Source organism: Tursiops truncatus, chromosome 12 (genome assembly GCF_011762595.2).
Source record: "Tursiops truncatus isolate mTurTru1 chromosome 12, mTurTru1.mat.Y, whole genome shotgun sequence".
Taxonomy (NCBI): domain Eukaryota; kingdom Metazoa; phylum Chordata; class Mammalia; order Artiodactyla; family Delphinidae; genus Tursiops; species Tursiops truncatus.
The window spans coordinates 16214238-16231080 of record NC_047045.1 but is presented as its reverse complement, the minus strand read 5'-3'; the positions used below and the strand labels follow the sequence as shown (position 1 = coordinate 16231080).

Sequence of the window (16843 nt, the reverse complement as noted above, 5' to 3'; positions counted from 1 at the left end):
AATGGCACTTTTCATTATTTTGTAAGTTGGATTACGGGGCCAACAATTTACAAGGCAATAATAAAATGAAAAGATTTAAGTAGAGCTTATGTACTCTCATATACTTGTGTGTGCCAACTTGCTTTTGAATCTTAGCTTTGCTTTACAAGCAATTCCGTTAAGCCTGAAAACTGTCAAATGCGATGGGTGTGAGTATGTATGCCCTAGCTTACCAGAGGCTAAGTGATATACTTATTTTTAAAGATAGTTTCCATTCTTATCCTTGCTTTCCACTACTTAAATCTTTCTTTAAAAATGCCTGTTTTTCTTGAAAATTTGCTTGTGTGGTCTGACTAAGTGTAAACTCTCTTTGGGGCAAGAGAGGGAGGAAGAACAAAAGGACTTCAGCTCTTTCCAAGTAAGGAAAGCATATGCTGTGTATGACCTTTTTTTGGTTTTCCTTTAGCACTTGATTATGACAGTTTAATAAACAATATTGAAGGAATATTACCGTGAACACCCGTATATCCACCACCTGGATTTGGCCATTACCATTTTACTTTTTCTGGCTTTATTACGTATTTATCCATCTATCCGTTTCTCTACCCATCCATCAATCCTTCTTATTTTTTTGGACACATTTCAAATGCAGGCATCCTTTAACTCCCCTAAAATACATCAGCGTGCGTGTAATTATTGAGAGTAGGCTATTTGTTTACATTTTTTCTTTTGATTTGAAATTTACATTCAATGAAATGTACAAAATTTTTTTAAATTAATTAATTTATTTTTGACTGCATTGGGTCTTTGTTGCTGCACGCGGGCTTTCTCTAGTTGTGGCGAGCGGGGGCTACTCTTCATTATGGTGCGTGGGCTTCTCATTGCTGTGTATGCCCTTTATTTTAATGAATTAAGAACAGGCATTTGATGCTCCCTCAGCATTTTAAAAGTCATCCGTACCTATCCTGGAGGCAGCGTGGATAGTGGAAACATCAGGAGCCCTAGGACCAAAAAATATTGATTCCAGTAGAAACATGGCCACTTTTTTGGCGGCGTGATCTTAAACAAGTCCTACTACCGAGCCTGGCCTTGCTTTCCTTATTAGTCAATGTGAAAAATAATAATACCCATGAGAAAGCAGTAGTAAAACAGTCTGATAGCTTTAGAAGATAATATTAGTTACTATGAAGTTCTCAAATATAAACATGAGGAGTATGCTGAGTTCATACACACATATATAATTCTAATTTTAATCGCATTCTTCACTTCCGCAAACTTTAATAGCTTTTGGTATGAAGAAATAGACACGATTTTCCAAGTGCTGATAAGTTAGTTCCCAGTGGTTTCTGCTATGAGCCGTATGAGACTGCTAGCGCTTTATCAGAATCTACCCATATTTTGAGTCGAAAGAGAAAAAAAGAGAGTGAAACACTTTTGTTGAGTCCTTTCTTGGTCACAGATATTTATTGAGAACTGATTATGTGCCAGGTAATTTCTGTGGGCACTTTGGTCTCAGTTATGAATGATGTGGACAAGGTCTTTGCACCCACAAAGTTCACATAGTTGATGAGAAAAGGTTTTGGAAACCAAAGCTCACTATACAAATATTAACCACAACTGAAGTTCTTTCAACTCGAAATATGGGTAGATTCTGAAAATAAGGAGCTAGCAATCTTATATATGGTTCGTAGCAAAATCCACTGCTAAACTGATCTACTCACCAGTTCCCCAGAGGTGGGGCAAATCCCTGAGGCTTCGGCTAGCTTTCACTTTTAGTTGTAGTTTTCTGCAAAAATCCTCAGCCTACATTCAGGTCCTGGACTCACTGCCATGGTCTAAAAACCCCAAATTGCCTAGTTCTGGGATAGAAAACTTTCCATAGACTGATGATCATTATTCTTTTTTCAGTCTTGCTTTGACTACCAACTTTGTCACCATCGTCTTCCATTATGGCTGCAGCAATTCACACACAAACAATTATAAAAATGCAGTGGGTTATTCAACCATCTGTGTACAAACTGTGACTAAAAGATGTTCTCTCTCACAGGAAGACCACGAGTAGAGTCAAGTTTTATGTATGGTTGGCTCTTTAAATATATGTGAGCCTTCGTTTATCAATACTTTCTCCACAGGAGGACAGCTGCCCTCCCTGCTGCCTTGCTAATTCAACTGAGCATGACCCCTTCACATCCCAAAGACACACAGACATCTACACACAGACTTCTCCTGATGCCAAGAAAGAATTTCATAAGGTAACACCTTTTTAAGAAAAAAAAAAAAAAGGCAGAGAAGTGGAATTTTCAGCAAATTATTTGACCTCATTTTCATAGGAATATTTAAAGTCTTTATAGAAGTTGTTTGAGTGATGATCACTTTGAAGAAATACATCCCAGAACAATCACATTATTAAAATGGACTGTTTTTAGGATGAAATTTAGTAGGGCAGAATAAATGAAAGGAACAGATTTTAGTTAAACAAATACCATATGCTAACACATATATATGGAATCTAAAAAAAAAAAAATGGTTCTGAAAATCCTAGGGGCAGGACAGGAATAAAGATGCAGACATAGAGAATGGACTTGAGGACACAGGGAGGGGGAGGTGTAACTGGGACGAAGTGAGAGAGTGGCATGGACATACATACACTATCAAGTGTAAAATAGATAGCTAGTGGGAAGCAGCCGCATAGCACAGGGAGATCAGCTCAATGCTTTGTGACCCCCTAGAGGGGTGGGATAGGGAGGGTGGGAGGGAGACGCAAGAGGGAGGGGATACGGGGATATAAGTATATGTATAGCTGATTCACTTTGTCATACAGCAGAAACTAACACACCATTGTTGAGCAATTATACTCCAATAAAGATGTTAAAAAATTTTTTTTAAAAAGAACATAATCCAGTATCCATAAATGAAGTACTATTCCATCCAACATCACGGAAATAGTACACGAAGGAGTTTTTACATTCAGAAAACATTCAGACTTTCTATGGTAGCATTTTCCATAGGAATAGATAACAGTGAAACTCAAAAGCATGATTCTACAAAACTCTGATTTGAACATGCAATTGCTTTCCTGTGTGAGGTTTGAGATATGTTACCTCCCTACAACTGAGCATCTGTTTTTATAAACCTAAAATGGCAGACTATAAAATGTCTTGTTACTGAAAGCTTCTTTCAAAATATCATCAGGGAAATTAGCTATTTAAAAGAAACTCCATGTTCCTATAAATACGTTGTTAGAAAGTCCTCAAGCTCTTTCCTGTTTCTTGCAGGAGAAGCAGCAAAGGAACAAGACAGCTCGAGCCAGAGGACTCATTACACCAAGAGCACATAAGACACACAGATCAAAGAGAATCTTAACCTCTTCCAATGCTTTCTACAATACTCTCTTGCTTTGTGAAACTTAACTCCTTTGGCTTTCTGAAGGATTCTTCAGTAGACGATTTATTCAAAGAAAAATGGGTATGTTTCCAAAACAAAGATACGGAGATAAGGACACTTCAAATAAGATGGAGCCCAGGGGCAACTCAAACCTTATCCCACACCTACTTTTATTCTGCGAGGGAATAAAAATGTGGGCAAAGACAAGAAGTTCATCAAAGGACAACACTGACCTTGAATTTCTACCAAAGAAGATGATCAGGCTTCAAAACCTGAAGAAATTTCACAATCTTAGAGCCATACCTATTTTTTTTTTTTTTTTTGGAAATTAAGGATTTCAACTCGAAAAGAGGAAAGAGCTTATCATTGTGGTAGAAGCTAAGTAAATGTATTTTTCACATTTAAAATTCATGAGTAAGACTTTTGTCAAATCAACATACGTCTCGATGAAGAATCACAGGAGAAATGTGAAGAGAAAAAAGGAAAAAAAAATTTTTAAAGTATATGTTTTCTGACATAAGGGCAAACAAAATACAAATGATTGTTTCATATAAGAAGAAAAAGGAAACAATGAAAATGAAGCCTCTTTACTGTGACTGTAAAGCTGAAAAAGACAAATTTGGGGATAGTGAAGAGTAAAGAAGAGTGATGGAATCCAGAGGCCAGTTAATGGTAATGGCACTTATCCTAAAGGAATGTCTGGGAAAATGTTTCCAGTGGAAGCTGGTGCATGGCTGGTCCCCTGATGAAAATGAAAGTAGGGAACCCCAGCCAGCCCAGGTAGGAGCATGAGAGGGAACATTCCGCTGGCCAGGACAGATGATACAAGCTGAGCAGCCACAATCAATGCCAGGTCGGGGACAGTCTGGAGGGAGAGGACGCCAAGGTGGAGTCCGAGCTGGTAGGGAAAAATACCCAAATCTGAGTTAGAAAAGGCAAAACCAGAAAGGTCACTGAGGTACCCCTTACTCTTCAGCTTATGGATATCATGGTGGGACATTAAAATAATACTTCAGAAGTGCGTATTTTGATGATATGACCCAAACGAAATTGGGGGATTTTTAAAAGTTACTTTAAGCAGTTTCTTTATTCAAAGAACATTCACCTAGAGCCTATTCTTTGCTAAATACCAAGCTAGGTTTCAGGAATACAAAGATGAAAAGGAAGTCAGGACAAGAAAGGGTTTCAGTACTCTACTATGTTTAAAATAGATAACCAACAAGGACCTACTGTATAGTACAGGGAACTCTGTTCAATATTCTATAATAACCTAAATGGGAAAAGGATTTGAAAAAAAAAATAGATACATGTATATGTATAACTGAATCACTTTGCTGTACACCTGAAACTAACACAACATTGTAAATCGACTACAGTCCAATATAAAACAAAATTGTTTTCAATTTTTTAAAAATCAGAAAAGAAGATACAGGACCACTATTATTAGATACCACCAAGAAATCAAGATCAAACTTAAAAATGTCCATTGGATTTGGGAATTAGAAATTGGTGGGTGATTTTAGCAGGAGTACTTTTAGTGAATGGCAGGGGCAGAAAAATGAATGTAGTGAACTGAAAGATAATTTAGTAGTAGGTTCATGAAAAAAGGAGTACATGTAAGTTTTCCATGTCCCTGGATGAAAGGAGGAAAGTAGGGTAGAAACTGAGGGGATATAGGGCTCAAATGGGTTTGGTGTTTGTTATTGCTGTATTGTTTTTCAAAAAGAAAATAGTAATTCAAATTGATAGTATTGTTTGATACATTATTTGATTTACCATAGTACTAGAGTAATGATAATTTAGGCTGGGGGAAGACCCTAAAGATGATGCACTTTTCACATTTTACAGATGAAGAGCTGAGGACCTGAAGTATAGCCAATATTTTATAATAACTATAAATGGAGTATAATCTATAAAGATTTTGAATCACTATGTTGTACACCTGAAATCAATATGATATTGTAAATCAACTATACCTCAACTGAAAAAAAAAAAACTTAGGACCTGGAAGTTGTGATTTTCTAGTCATTCATTTTAAAACCTATACCAGCAGACATCATCTGGGCATATGTGACATTATGAGGGAATAAAAAATGCGATGATAATTTAGGACTCCTTTCCTTCCTTCCTTTCTTCCTATCTTCCATTTCCTCCCAAAATTTGAAATATCTTCCTAATGCTACCCATTCTATATAAAGTATATTATTGAAGCTAATATCAAGATAAATTAAGGTGAAAATATATAAACCATAAGTTTTAATATAGCCATGGATTTAAGCCATATAATTAAGTGAAAAGTGCATTTTGGAATGATCTTATTGTTACATTTTACTTTGCTTTTGTGTACCTGACATTCACATATAACTCTTCTTATAAAAGGTAACTTGTTTTAAAGCTGGGCTTCCCTGGTGGCGCAGTGGTTGAGAGTCCGCCTGCCGGTGTAGGGGACACGGGTTCGTGCCCTGGTCCGGGAAGATCCACATGCCGCGGAGCGCCTAGGTCCGTGAGCCATGGCTGCTGAGCCTGCACGTCTGGAGCAAAAAAAAGGTAACTTGTTTTAAAACTAAAACAAACAAAAACTGGACACTCTTCCTGTACAAATTCTTAGCAATAATTTTTAAAGAAAACTGGACACTCTTCCTATACAAATTCTTAGCAATAATTTTTAAAGTATTGTCATTAGAAACTATAGATCTTATACCTGGATTCTCTTCATTTAAAGTGTCAATAAAAGTACTAGTAAGCTGTAAGAATCCCTTAACCCTATACCAAATAGTAGACATTTTGTAGTGCTGAAAGCGTTAGCATTAAACATATTTAGTGCTTAAAAGCAGGCATTATGTGAAACTAGAAAAAAAAAACAGGATTTAAAAACCTTATGTGACCTTCTGCTCTAATTGAGCCAAAATACATAAATTAGCGCACCATTGAACTTGTAGGAGGAAATGGCCTATTAGGTCACTTAGTATTTCCCTTACTAAATTTAAACAGTCCCCTACAGCATATTTTTTAACACTGTAAGTCTAGTTTTGAAAGTTTCACGTGATAATACTTTTCACCACATCCTTAAAGAGCTATTAATCTAGTTGAGCTTCATAGGAAGTCACTAATAATGTTGAACTAGAAGCTTTCCTTTCTTCACGTGATTCCATCAGCTTCCTTGCCAGGTATCCAGGTATCCATCTCCAGAACTCTTCTACTTCCCTTCTTTTTTTTTTTTTTTTTCTGAGTGTTTGAGTTGTATGGAATCCACCTGAAGGAAAATTGCAAAAATGGCAGAACTTTGTCACTAATGAACTTCCTCTTCCTGCTTCTTCCCCAAGTTTAGACAATGACGATGAAATGTTGCCCCTTGTACTTGACATTATCTTGCCCTTGTCAACTACAAATTGGCACTTGTCATTGGCACTTGCCATCTACCTCTACAGGGATTAAATCATGTGCTGCTGTATCTCTAATTTTCACCACCCCCTGAAAGGGGTTCAGGGTGGAGAGCAGAAATGAGGCGCTCTGTGCTCTGAGAAAACTGGCAGAACAGGTTTTCAGATAGCTAGGTATTTTCAGGAGCTGATTTTATGGGCCCAATTCTTGTATCTCCTCATATCTAGAAAAGCACTAAAACTCTTCATGGTGAGTGCTAATATCAAGATATTATATTGAATATCACGAGGAGCAGTATATGAATGCTCCTCGTGACTAGCAGAAACCTTCTGCAAAACAAATATGTGCTTGATTGCATGTACTCTCCCTTCACCAAAATCACATATATACTGACCTTCCCCTCTACCTCTTTGGAACAGTTTCTCAGAGCTATGTGAAATGCTGCAGTCCTCATTTTGCCCCAAATAAAACTTAACTCGCAACTCTCACGTTGCGCAGTTTTTAAGTCGACACCCTTTCCTTTCTTCTAACTGTAGTGTCCCCTGAAAAAAGGCTATGGGAGTTTAAAATTGTATTTACCATCCCTGAGAGATGGAATTTTTGTTGTTGTTGTTAGCCATATGCTTTCAGAAGCCTATGGGGAAAGCAGGGACTCTATTACTGCAGCTTGTTTAGAATAGATACAAAATGCCAAACTGATAATTATCCGAAGTGAATTTAGTCTCTTAATGCCTTTAGAGAGCAGAGACATACTTTGGGGCTTATACCTTGTGAGTGATAAGTCATTAATTTTTATTCTAATTGACGACTGAGGTAGTCATTCTGAAAGACAATGGAAAGATGATTTTGGAAATTTGGGTCAACAATTGCATAAGTGATATTTAAAACACACTGATATATACGCATACATGTGTATATATGTGTGTATATATATAAAATATACATGCATGCATATATGGGCCATTGTGTGCTAGGGCTGGCTTATACCTGCCCAGGGGTTCAGATTGTTGAATTTTCAGGAATTTTGTGAAGCAGGTAAACACACCCATGATTAACTATTAAATTATATAAGCTAACAAATAAATTATATTAAAACAAAGGTAAGCAATTCTAAATATTCATAGTTCCCTAATTTTTTTTTACTACATTTTGGTATTATCAGTGCTCTAGAGATTATTTATATTTACTTCCTCCATATGGTGGAAACCTATAAACTAGTGAAAACCTGAGCATTTCTTCCCAACACTGTGTTCAGTGAATTCATGGTGCTCGCTTGAAATCAGCAAATGCTACAAAGCAGGGCCCTTCAGCCCAACCAAAAGCTGGTTGTTACGCATTTACTATCACACTACTGTTAACAAATTTATAAAATAACTGTATTTTAAAAACGCTAAACATATAGTTAAAGAACAGGGAAGACATGGAATATCTAGCCACAGTTTTATCTGTTGTATAATGTCATTTTTGCATGTTCATTTTGATACCACTATACATTTAGCTGAATTCCATTATTGATTTATTTTAATAATATTCTTCATACTATAATAATTGTGATAGGACATAAAATTTAAAAAATAAAATGAGAAAAATTAAAAATATAATCAGGCTTCCCTGGTGGCACAGTGGTTGAGAGTCCGCCTGCCGATGCAGGGGACACGGGTTCGTGCTCCGGTCCGGGAAGATCCCACATGCCACGGAGCGGCTGGGCCCGTGAGCCATGGCCACTGGGCCTGCGTGTCTGGAGCCTGTGCTCCACAATGGGAGAGGCCACAACAGTGAGAGGCCTGCGTACCGCAAAAAAAAAAAAAAAAAAAAAATATATATATATATATATATATATATATGATCAAAGTAAGGTTAATTATTAGAAGCAAAGTTATGGATGTCACTTTGTAACTTGAATAGGTTAATTCTTGTAAGTACTGATCTGGTTCCAAATTTTCTAGAAGCAAAATAAAAGTGGAACTCAGTTAATTATATTGTGCTCTTTATCTGAAGAGGCATTTATTTTTATTGCCACTGAATACAGAGGTAACACATTATATGGGCCATTCTGAAATGGGTATTAAATAATATTTTTTTAATGTTGTAAGTCTCTAGGGGCATTAAATTAAAACCTATAGGCTCCAAATATGTTTTTTGAATCAACAAATTCATGAGCAGTGAAATCAATTTTTTTTCTGATCACCCTTTACGTAAACCCAAGGTGTAACTTTTTAACAAATTGAAGGAATTTCTCTGACAGGGTTAGAGCTTAGAAAACAGAGAGAAGTGTTGATTTTTCGACAATATTTATAATCTTCTGTGTGCTACAGACTTCAATATTTTATGAAACAGATTTATTCCTGGCTTGTGAAACGTAAAACATAAAGCGAGAGATTTTTCACTATTCTCATTTTTACTATTCTCTTAAATGATAAAATTAAGTCCTAATCTCAATGACTTGCTCAAAGACACATAGCAAATAGGTGGGGATGTCTGAATTGCACCCATCCAGTCTGGCATTAAATGTCTGTTACATGTTATCAGGAGCTCAGTCTCAATCCAGAAGCCACATTATGTTTGCCAACTGGAAAGATATCCATGGGCTTAAGATATCAAGTACAAAAGAAGCCAGATTGACACTTTTTGACAGAAAACTTTGTGTACTAACTTATTTTTTCACAGATGGGTAAGCCAAACTTCCTATGCAAGGAGGTGGCTTACAGCTGTATTTTAGGAAAAAAAAAGACAGACATTTCTCTATACAACGAGGCAAACTGTCCCAGAGGCCATGCAATAGAAAGCTCACAGACCAAGGTAAGATTCTTAAATTACACACACACACACACACACACACACACACACACACACACACACACACCCCCGTCAAGAGCATAGATGTTGTAAAATGTAGAAAAATATTGGGTCAATATTTGCAGATTCACAGGTTTGTTGTTATGATGCCACAACATTTTCTGTTTGTGTCTCCAGAATAAACTCATCCGTATGCCCTTATACACTCTCCATCTACTTTATGAAGGCAACGTAATCTTAATACCAAAACTGTGTCTGGGGAATGTACAAAAATTAAACTACAAACCAACCTCACTATGAAAAAAGGCAGTTTTTAAAATAAAATGCAGCCAAATAGCAATGTCATGAAATAATATTTTAAATAATGTTATTCTAGTAGTTCAAGGGGAGTTCATTATTAGAAATCTATCAGCATAATTTATGAAGTCAAAAAAAAGAAAAATATCCATAAACCACAACAAAAGATGTTGCAAAGGCCTTCAATAAATTCACTGAGAACTGTAACATTCTAGAGCATATGCAGAAGAAAACCACTTAAGTATGATAAAAATTTAGTGTGGCCCAAATCATATATGTGTTTAATTTATTCCCAAAGTTGATTTCATGTTCAGAAAAATAATATAAAAGAAGTCTGAAATACTTTCATGTTCAAGTGTCAAGAAAAATATCACAGGAAATTAAGATATAAGTGCTTCACAAGATCCAGATTTGAAAATGAAATGTGAAATCTGGAAATATTACTGTAAATGTCTCTTTTTGGTGTGCATGGAGAAAATATTATTCTGGGAAACCATGAAAGCCACCTGACTTAAATTACAGAATATTTTATATCTGAAGTAGCAGTTCTGTGAACTTTTCCTTTGTATCTCAATTTTTGCTCAAGATAAATCTCAGCATAAGATTACTTTTGATACCTAAATATAAGATATGACACCATAAAACTCCTAGAAGAGAACACAGGCAAAACACTCTCTGACATAAATTGTAGCAATATTTTTTAGATCAGTCTCCCAAGGCAAAAGAAATAAAAGCAAAGATAAACAAATGGGACTTAATCAAACTTAAAAGCTTTTGCACAGGAAAGGAAACCGTCAACAAAACAAAAAGACAACCTACGGAATGGGAGAGGATATTTGCAAACGATGCAACCAACAAGGGATTATTATCCAAAATATACAAACAGCTCATACAACTCAATATCAAAAAAACAAACACCCCAATCAAAAATGGGCAGAAGACCTAAATAGACATTTCTCCAAAGAAGACATACAGATGGCCAACAGGAACATGAAAAGATGCTTAACATCACTGATTATTAGAGAAGTGCAAATCAAAACCACAATGAGGTATCACTTCACTCTGGTCAGAATGGCTATAATCAAAATGTCTACAAATAATAAATGCTGGAGAGGGTGTGGAGAAAAGGAAACCCTCCTACACTGTTGGTGGGAATGTAAATTGGTGCAGCCACTATGGAAAACAGTATGGAAGTTCCTTAAAAAAATAAAAATAGAGCTACCATATAATCCAGCAATCCAGGATATATATCCAGAAAAAAATGAAGACTCTAATTCAAAAAGATACATGCACCCTAGTATCATAGCAACATTACTTACAATAGCCAAGACATGGAAACAACCCAAGTGCCCATCAACAGACGCTCGGCTTAAGAAGATGTGATATATATATATATATATATATATATATATATATATATACACACACATACATACATATACACACACACACAATGGAGTATTACTCCCATAAAAAAGAATGAAGGGTTTCCATTTGCAGCAACATGGATGGACCTAGGGAATATTAATGCTCAATGAAATAAGTTAGACAGAAAAGACAAAAATCATATGATATCAATTATACGTGGCTAAAAAATAATACAAATGTATCTATATACAAAACAGAAACAGACTCACAGACATAGAAAACAAACTTATGGTTACCAAAGGGGAAAGGGAAGGCAGGGAGGGACAAATTAGGAGTATGGGGTTAAGAGATACATACTACTATACATAAAATAGATAAGCAACAAGGATTTACTGTATGGCATAGGGAATTATACACAATATCTTGTAATAACTTACAATGGAATATAATCTGCAAAAGAAAATCACTACGCTGTACACCTAAAACTAACACAATACTGTCAATCAACTATATTTCAATTAAAAAAATATTACTTTTGATTTTAATCAGGAATTCCAGCTACCCAGCAGCTGCTGCATCCATATGTGCTACTTCTGTGTTTATGCTAAAGTCACCTGCATCAGAACTCAGCACCTTTCAAGTTGCGCTAAGAATCCAGTCTCACACTATCAGTTCTAAGCAGTGTACAATTTACTGAAGATTTCACATGGGAGACGGGGGATGACCTTAATATTGTATATTCCTCAGCAAAGTATGTGATCAACCCCTGTCATTTCTCAGAAGTGTTCTTTTGGTGGTGTGGCACCAGGATAAAAGTCCTTTGATTTGCATTTCCCTGTTGATTAGGAATGCTGAGCACCTTCTTAATGTGCCTGTTGGCCATCTGCACATCCTCTTTGGATATCTTGATACTGGTAGATTTGTGCTTTCTTCCTTTTTCTTCATCAAATTAATTAATGTTTTGTACACTTGATATTCTGAATGATACTTTTTAAAGAATTAGTATTTTATTATCTTCTTATAAAGAGAAGCAAACATGTTACCTTGAACTTGTAGAGGATATGTTCTAGCAAACCTATTACCTTGAACTTGTAGAGGATAGATCTTCTGCTTTTCTCTTAGTTTTAGGATGAATCCCTTAGTCCTGACACGTTTTGTTCCTACAATGTAATCACGATGGGACTTAAATAGAAAGTTACGGTTTAAGGCCCTCTAACAATGCAGGACTCAACCCCAAACTCCAGTCTTTATTCTGCCTTTTCAGCCTTTTTTTAAAAAAATTTTATTTTATACTGGAGCATAGTTGATTAACAATGTTGTGTAAGTTTCAGGTGTACAGCAAAGTGATTCAGTTATACATATACATGTATCTATTCTTTTTCAGATTCTTTTTCCATTTAGGTTATTACAGAGTATTGCTTTTCACTGGGTTCCTTGAAGTTCCCTCCATTCCCACAAATACACTTACAGTTCAGCCAAGGCTTTCATGGAAATTAAGATGCAGACGTCGAGGTCTCCTATTCTGTGGCTGTTTCCTGTTTTGCATATTCCACCTCTATTTCTGGTTTTACTGGAAGCTCTAAAATCCATTCTCAGACAGCTTAAGCCAGAAAACCGTGGCTCTCTTTTTGAGTTCTAGCCAAACTACGCTACATGGGCAATGGACTCTGCTCAGGAGTAAAGCTCTACAAATGTGAGTTCACTCAGTACAGTTCTTTTCTTTCAGAAGTATAAATCTCTCAACTCTCTGCCTACTATTGATAGTATTTTATCCTGACACTAATATAAAATATTCAAATAAATAAATATAGCATAAATATATTAAATTCAAATAAAATAAATACATTTTATCCATCAGCCTCATTCATTTGAAAAATGAACCCTAGTTACAAAACATATAACTTGTAACTAATTATAGAAAAAAAAGGGAAATTATAGTGCAAGATACTGAAAGGTTTTTATCCCCTTTATCAGGGATTTTTGGGTGGAGATTTTTAAAAATATATCTTTTGCTTTTATAAAAAATTATTATATAAATGTGACAACAGAATTCTAACGAATTCAAAAGATATAACAAAGTATTAGGAAGAATCAAACAGTTGTACAAATGAGTTTTGAACTTGTTTCCCTTTGAGTCAGACTGTTTTATATATATATATATATATATATATATATATATATATATAAATATAATTTTTTTTTTTTTTTCGGTACGCGGGCCTCTCACTGCTGTGGTCTCTCCCGTTGTGGAGCACAGGCTCCGGACGCGCAGGCTCAGTGACCATGGCTCACGGGCCCAGCTGCTCCGCGGCATGTGGGATCCTCCCGGACCGGGGCACGAACCCGTGTCCCCTGCATCGGCAGGTGGACTCTCAACCACTGCGCCACCAGGGAAGCCCAGACTGTTAAATATTTAACCATGACCAACAAAATTATTTTTGTTGAAAAATTTTCAAACTCCTGAGGAAGCTTCAGCCAAAAATGCAGAACCTATTTGCCACATAATATTATCTTTGGTCTCAGACTTATTTCTCCTATTTTGTAAATGCAGTTATTCCTTATGTCCTTCCACATAAGGCTGTGATCTCATGTCTTTGATGATATTTATGTTGTGCCTTTTCATTGTGTTACCAAGTCCAAGCTCATACTGCTCGCCCCACGACGGGCAAATAAATTGAGAGATGAGTTGTTGGGACAAGGAATATTGACTTTATTCAGAAAGTCAGCAGATGGAGAACATGGTGGCCTCGTGTCCCAAAGAACCATCTTGCCTGAGTCAGAATTCAGGCTTCTTTTATACTAAAACGAGAGGAAATAAAGTCAAGCATTTCCTGGTGCTAGTCAGCCTCTGCAGGGGATGTGTTCATTTCTTCCTCCCTGCAGTCATTCACAGGTGGGTCTGGTCAACATGTCTCCTGTGCTCTAAGCAAAGGTATTTTAGCTTAACACTTATTACCTGGGAGGCAGGGTTCCCAGAGATGGACCATTATGTATAATTTAAGCTTATAGGCAACATCCCTTTAGTGATTAACTTGTAATAGAATACAAAGTTTCTTCCCTATTACAACTGCAAGCAACAGAAGAATCATCATCAGAAACATGCACTGAAGGTAAACTCAACAAAATCATGCTCAGTTTTTCTACATGGTTGTATTTCTATAAGACTATTACCCAAATCTTTAATTCTAGTCTAAGTTAGACCAGAACCACAGAGCACCCTTCTAGCCCTACAGTCACACACTCTGTCCTCTCTCCTCTCTTTACATACTTGCACTAGAAATATTATTTCCCACTGGCCCTGCTCATATTCATCAACTAGGAGCTGTGAAGAAAACCCATTACTGATTTAAACACACTTACAGCAGAAATATTTATATGAACAAATGAGTATTAGTACTGAGTCACTTATGAGACATAAAATGTGGAGAGAAGTGACATAGAACCTGGGAATAATGAGTGACCACTTGGACCATAGCTAGGTCTTAAAGAACAAATACTGGTAGGAAGAAGAGCCTGGAATAAAGAAAATAATTAGATGGGGATATTCAGTTGAGCAAAGCAGAGAGGTATAAAAGGAATGTTGTGTTTAGGGAAAATAAAATGAGTAGATCATCCTGGCTGATTCTACAATCAGAGGGTCCATTGAGAGAAAGGGAGATACTTCATGATAGAAAATATGCAATGGGGCTGGATTTATATTTTACAAACTTTTTATCCCCCAAAAAATCAGTTAATAAAGGCAAAGAGAAAGTTCCTTTATCATATTGATTATTTTAACAGTTTCTATTTCTGAAAACTGCAATATTTAGCAGTGATCCTGTTGGAAAATAAATTCAAATTGTATCTTCTGTGAGCAAACATCTTTTGATGACTAAGCTGAACTCTGACTTTGTGTGGGCTTCTTGTTGATTGCCATTTTTAACTGAGAGTCAGTTCAGAAACATGAGTTTTATTTTCACAGCACAGATTACACAGGATGCTTCACAAAATCAATCCAGTTGAACAGACTCTCTTAAAATGAATCATAGGAGTCAGCAAATGATGGGTAGACAGGCCTTTCCCAACAGTCAATATTTTTTCTGTATTTTGACAGAATGTGTGGTGAATGGATGAAAGGATGGATGTCTCAGAGGAAATTTAAAGATAGCTCTTAAGACGTAAGATGAATCCATTTATGGGGCCACAGAGTCAACAAAGTTGTAATTTGTTGTAACCTGAACTAAGACATACAATATCAAGGATGTATAGAAACGTTTAAATAATTTCAAAAAATAATTTCCTCTTATGTCAATTTACTGTAACTTGAATATTCTCATTAGAATATTCAGTGTTAACATAATAGGTTTAGTAGATTTAACGTTCATACCAAAAGAGAAGATAAAGTGTTCATATTAAAAAAATTCAAGGGCTTCCCTGGTGGCGCAGTGGTTGAGAGTCCGCCTGCCGAGGCAGGGGACACGAGTTCGTGCCCCGGTCCGGGAAGATCCCACATGCCGCAGAGCGGCTGGGCCTGTGAGCCATGGCCGCTGAGCCTGTGCGTCCGGAGCCTGTGCTCCGCAACGGGAGAGGCCACAACAGTGAGAGGCCCGCGTACCACAAAAAAAAAAAAAATAAATAAATAAATAAATAAATAAAAATTTAAAAATTCAGTAATTCAACGCCTTTAAACAAATACTTATTAAGCACCTGTGTCGTATAAACCACTGTTTTTTGTTGTTATTGTTCTATAGACAAACAAAGATGGAAAACATACTGTTTGTGTTCTCAAGAAATTTACAATCTAATGATGGGGTCGAATGCCCAGAATGCTGGAAGAGAGGCAGAAAGTGGTAAGTGCCCTAAGAGGGCAAACAAAACATTATGGAATCACAAACAGTAGTAAAAGTAGCAGTAGGGGAGGAATTGTGAAGAAAGAGCGGGGAAGAATTCTTTTGCTCTGGGCCAGGCTCTGTGCTAAACATTATATGCACATTACTCCATTTAACCTTAATAATTTCATGCCTTAAATACTACTGCTACATCAATTTTTTTTTTTTTTAATGAAGAACCTGAGGCCTAGTGAGATTAAGTAACAAACTCCTACAACTGGAAAGCTCACATACTCAGATTTTTCTGACTTTAAATGTCCTCTTAAACCTGCACTATACTGCCTCCTAGGGGAAAGTTGCACAGAGATGGTATAATTATAACTCCCTTACATGAGGTGAAGATGAGGATAAGGGTATTCTGGAAAGTCACAAATATGAAAGAGAAGAGAACAAGGTTTGTCCAGGAAATGCTAACAGTATAACAAACTCATAGTGTCAGGTGTATAACATTGGGTAAGATGTATAATGTATACACTTTACATACAGTGTTAAGTAAAGACTAGACTGGCAGAGCCTTGGTTCCCAGGAAAGTAGCTTGGATTTGACCAAGGGTATTGAGACTCCTTTCATATGGAAATAACAGTATTTGAATTACCTTTCTTTTTCTTTTTTTATATTTTCAAAATTGATATTACCAAATAAAGTAATAAACAACTCTTAACTTGGAGTACAAAATGAAAGCACCTTATTTTTTAAAGGTGCAAAAGCAAGAAAATATGACATAAACTTATCCATTTTTAGTCATCTGTGTGATGGGTAAATGCCATTTA

General features: G+C 36.2%; 2 long non-coding RNA genes across 2 annotated transcripts in view; both read left to right on the top strand.

Annotated features, from left to right (window-relative positions):
• LOC141275988 (uncharacterized) overlaps window positions 1-4316 on the top strand; it is a 56135-nt gene extending 51819 nt beyond the window's left edge. The window contains exons 5-6 of the long non-coding RNA XR_012324714.1: window positions 2112-2231; window positions 3255-4316. This is a non-coding gene — a long non-coding RNA (uncharacterized lncRNA). The remainder of the gene's footprint in view (window positions 1-2111; window positions 2232-3254) is intronic.
• Window positions 4317-5757: 1441 nt separating this feature from the next.
• LOC141276072 (uncharacterized) overlaps window positions 5758-16843 on the top strand; it is a 46939-nt gene continuing 35853 nt past the window's right edge. Inside the window, exons 1-3 of the long non-coding RNA XR_012325011.1 lie at window positions 5758-5910; window positions 9412-9543; window positions 15936-16034. This is a non-coding gene — a long non-coding RNA (uncharacterized lncRNA). The remainder of the gene's footprint in view (window positions 5911-9411; window positions 9544-15935; window positions 16035-16843) is intronic.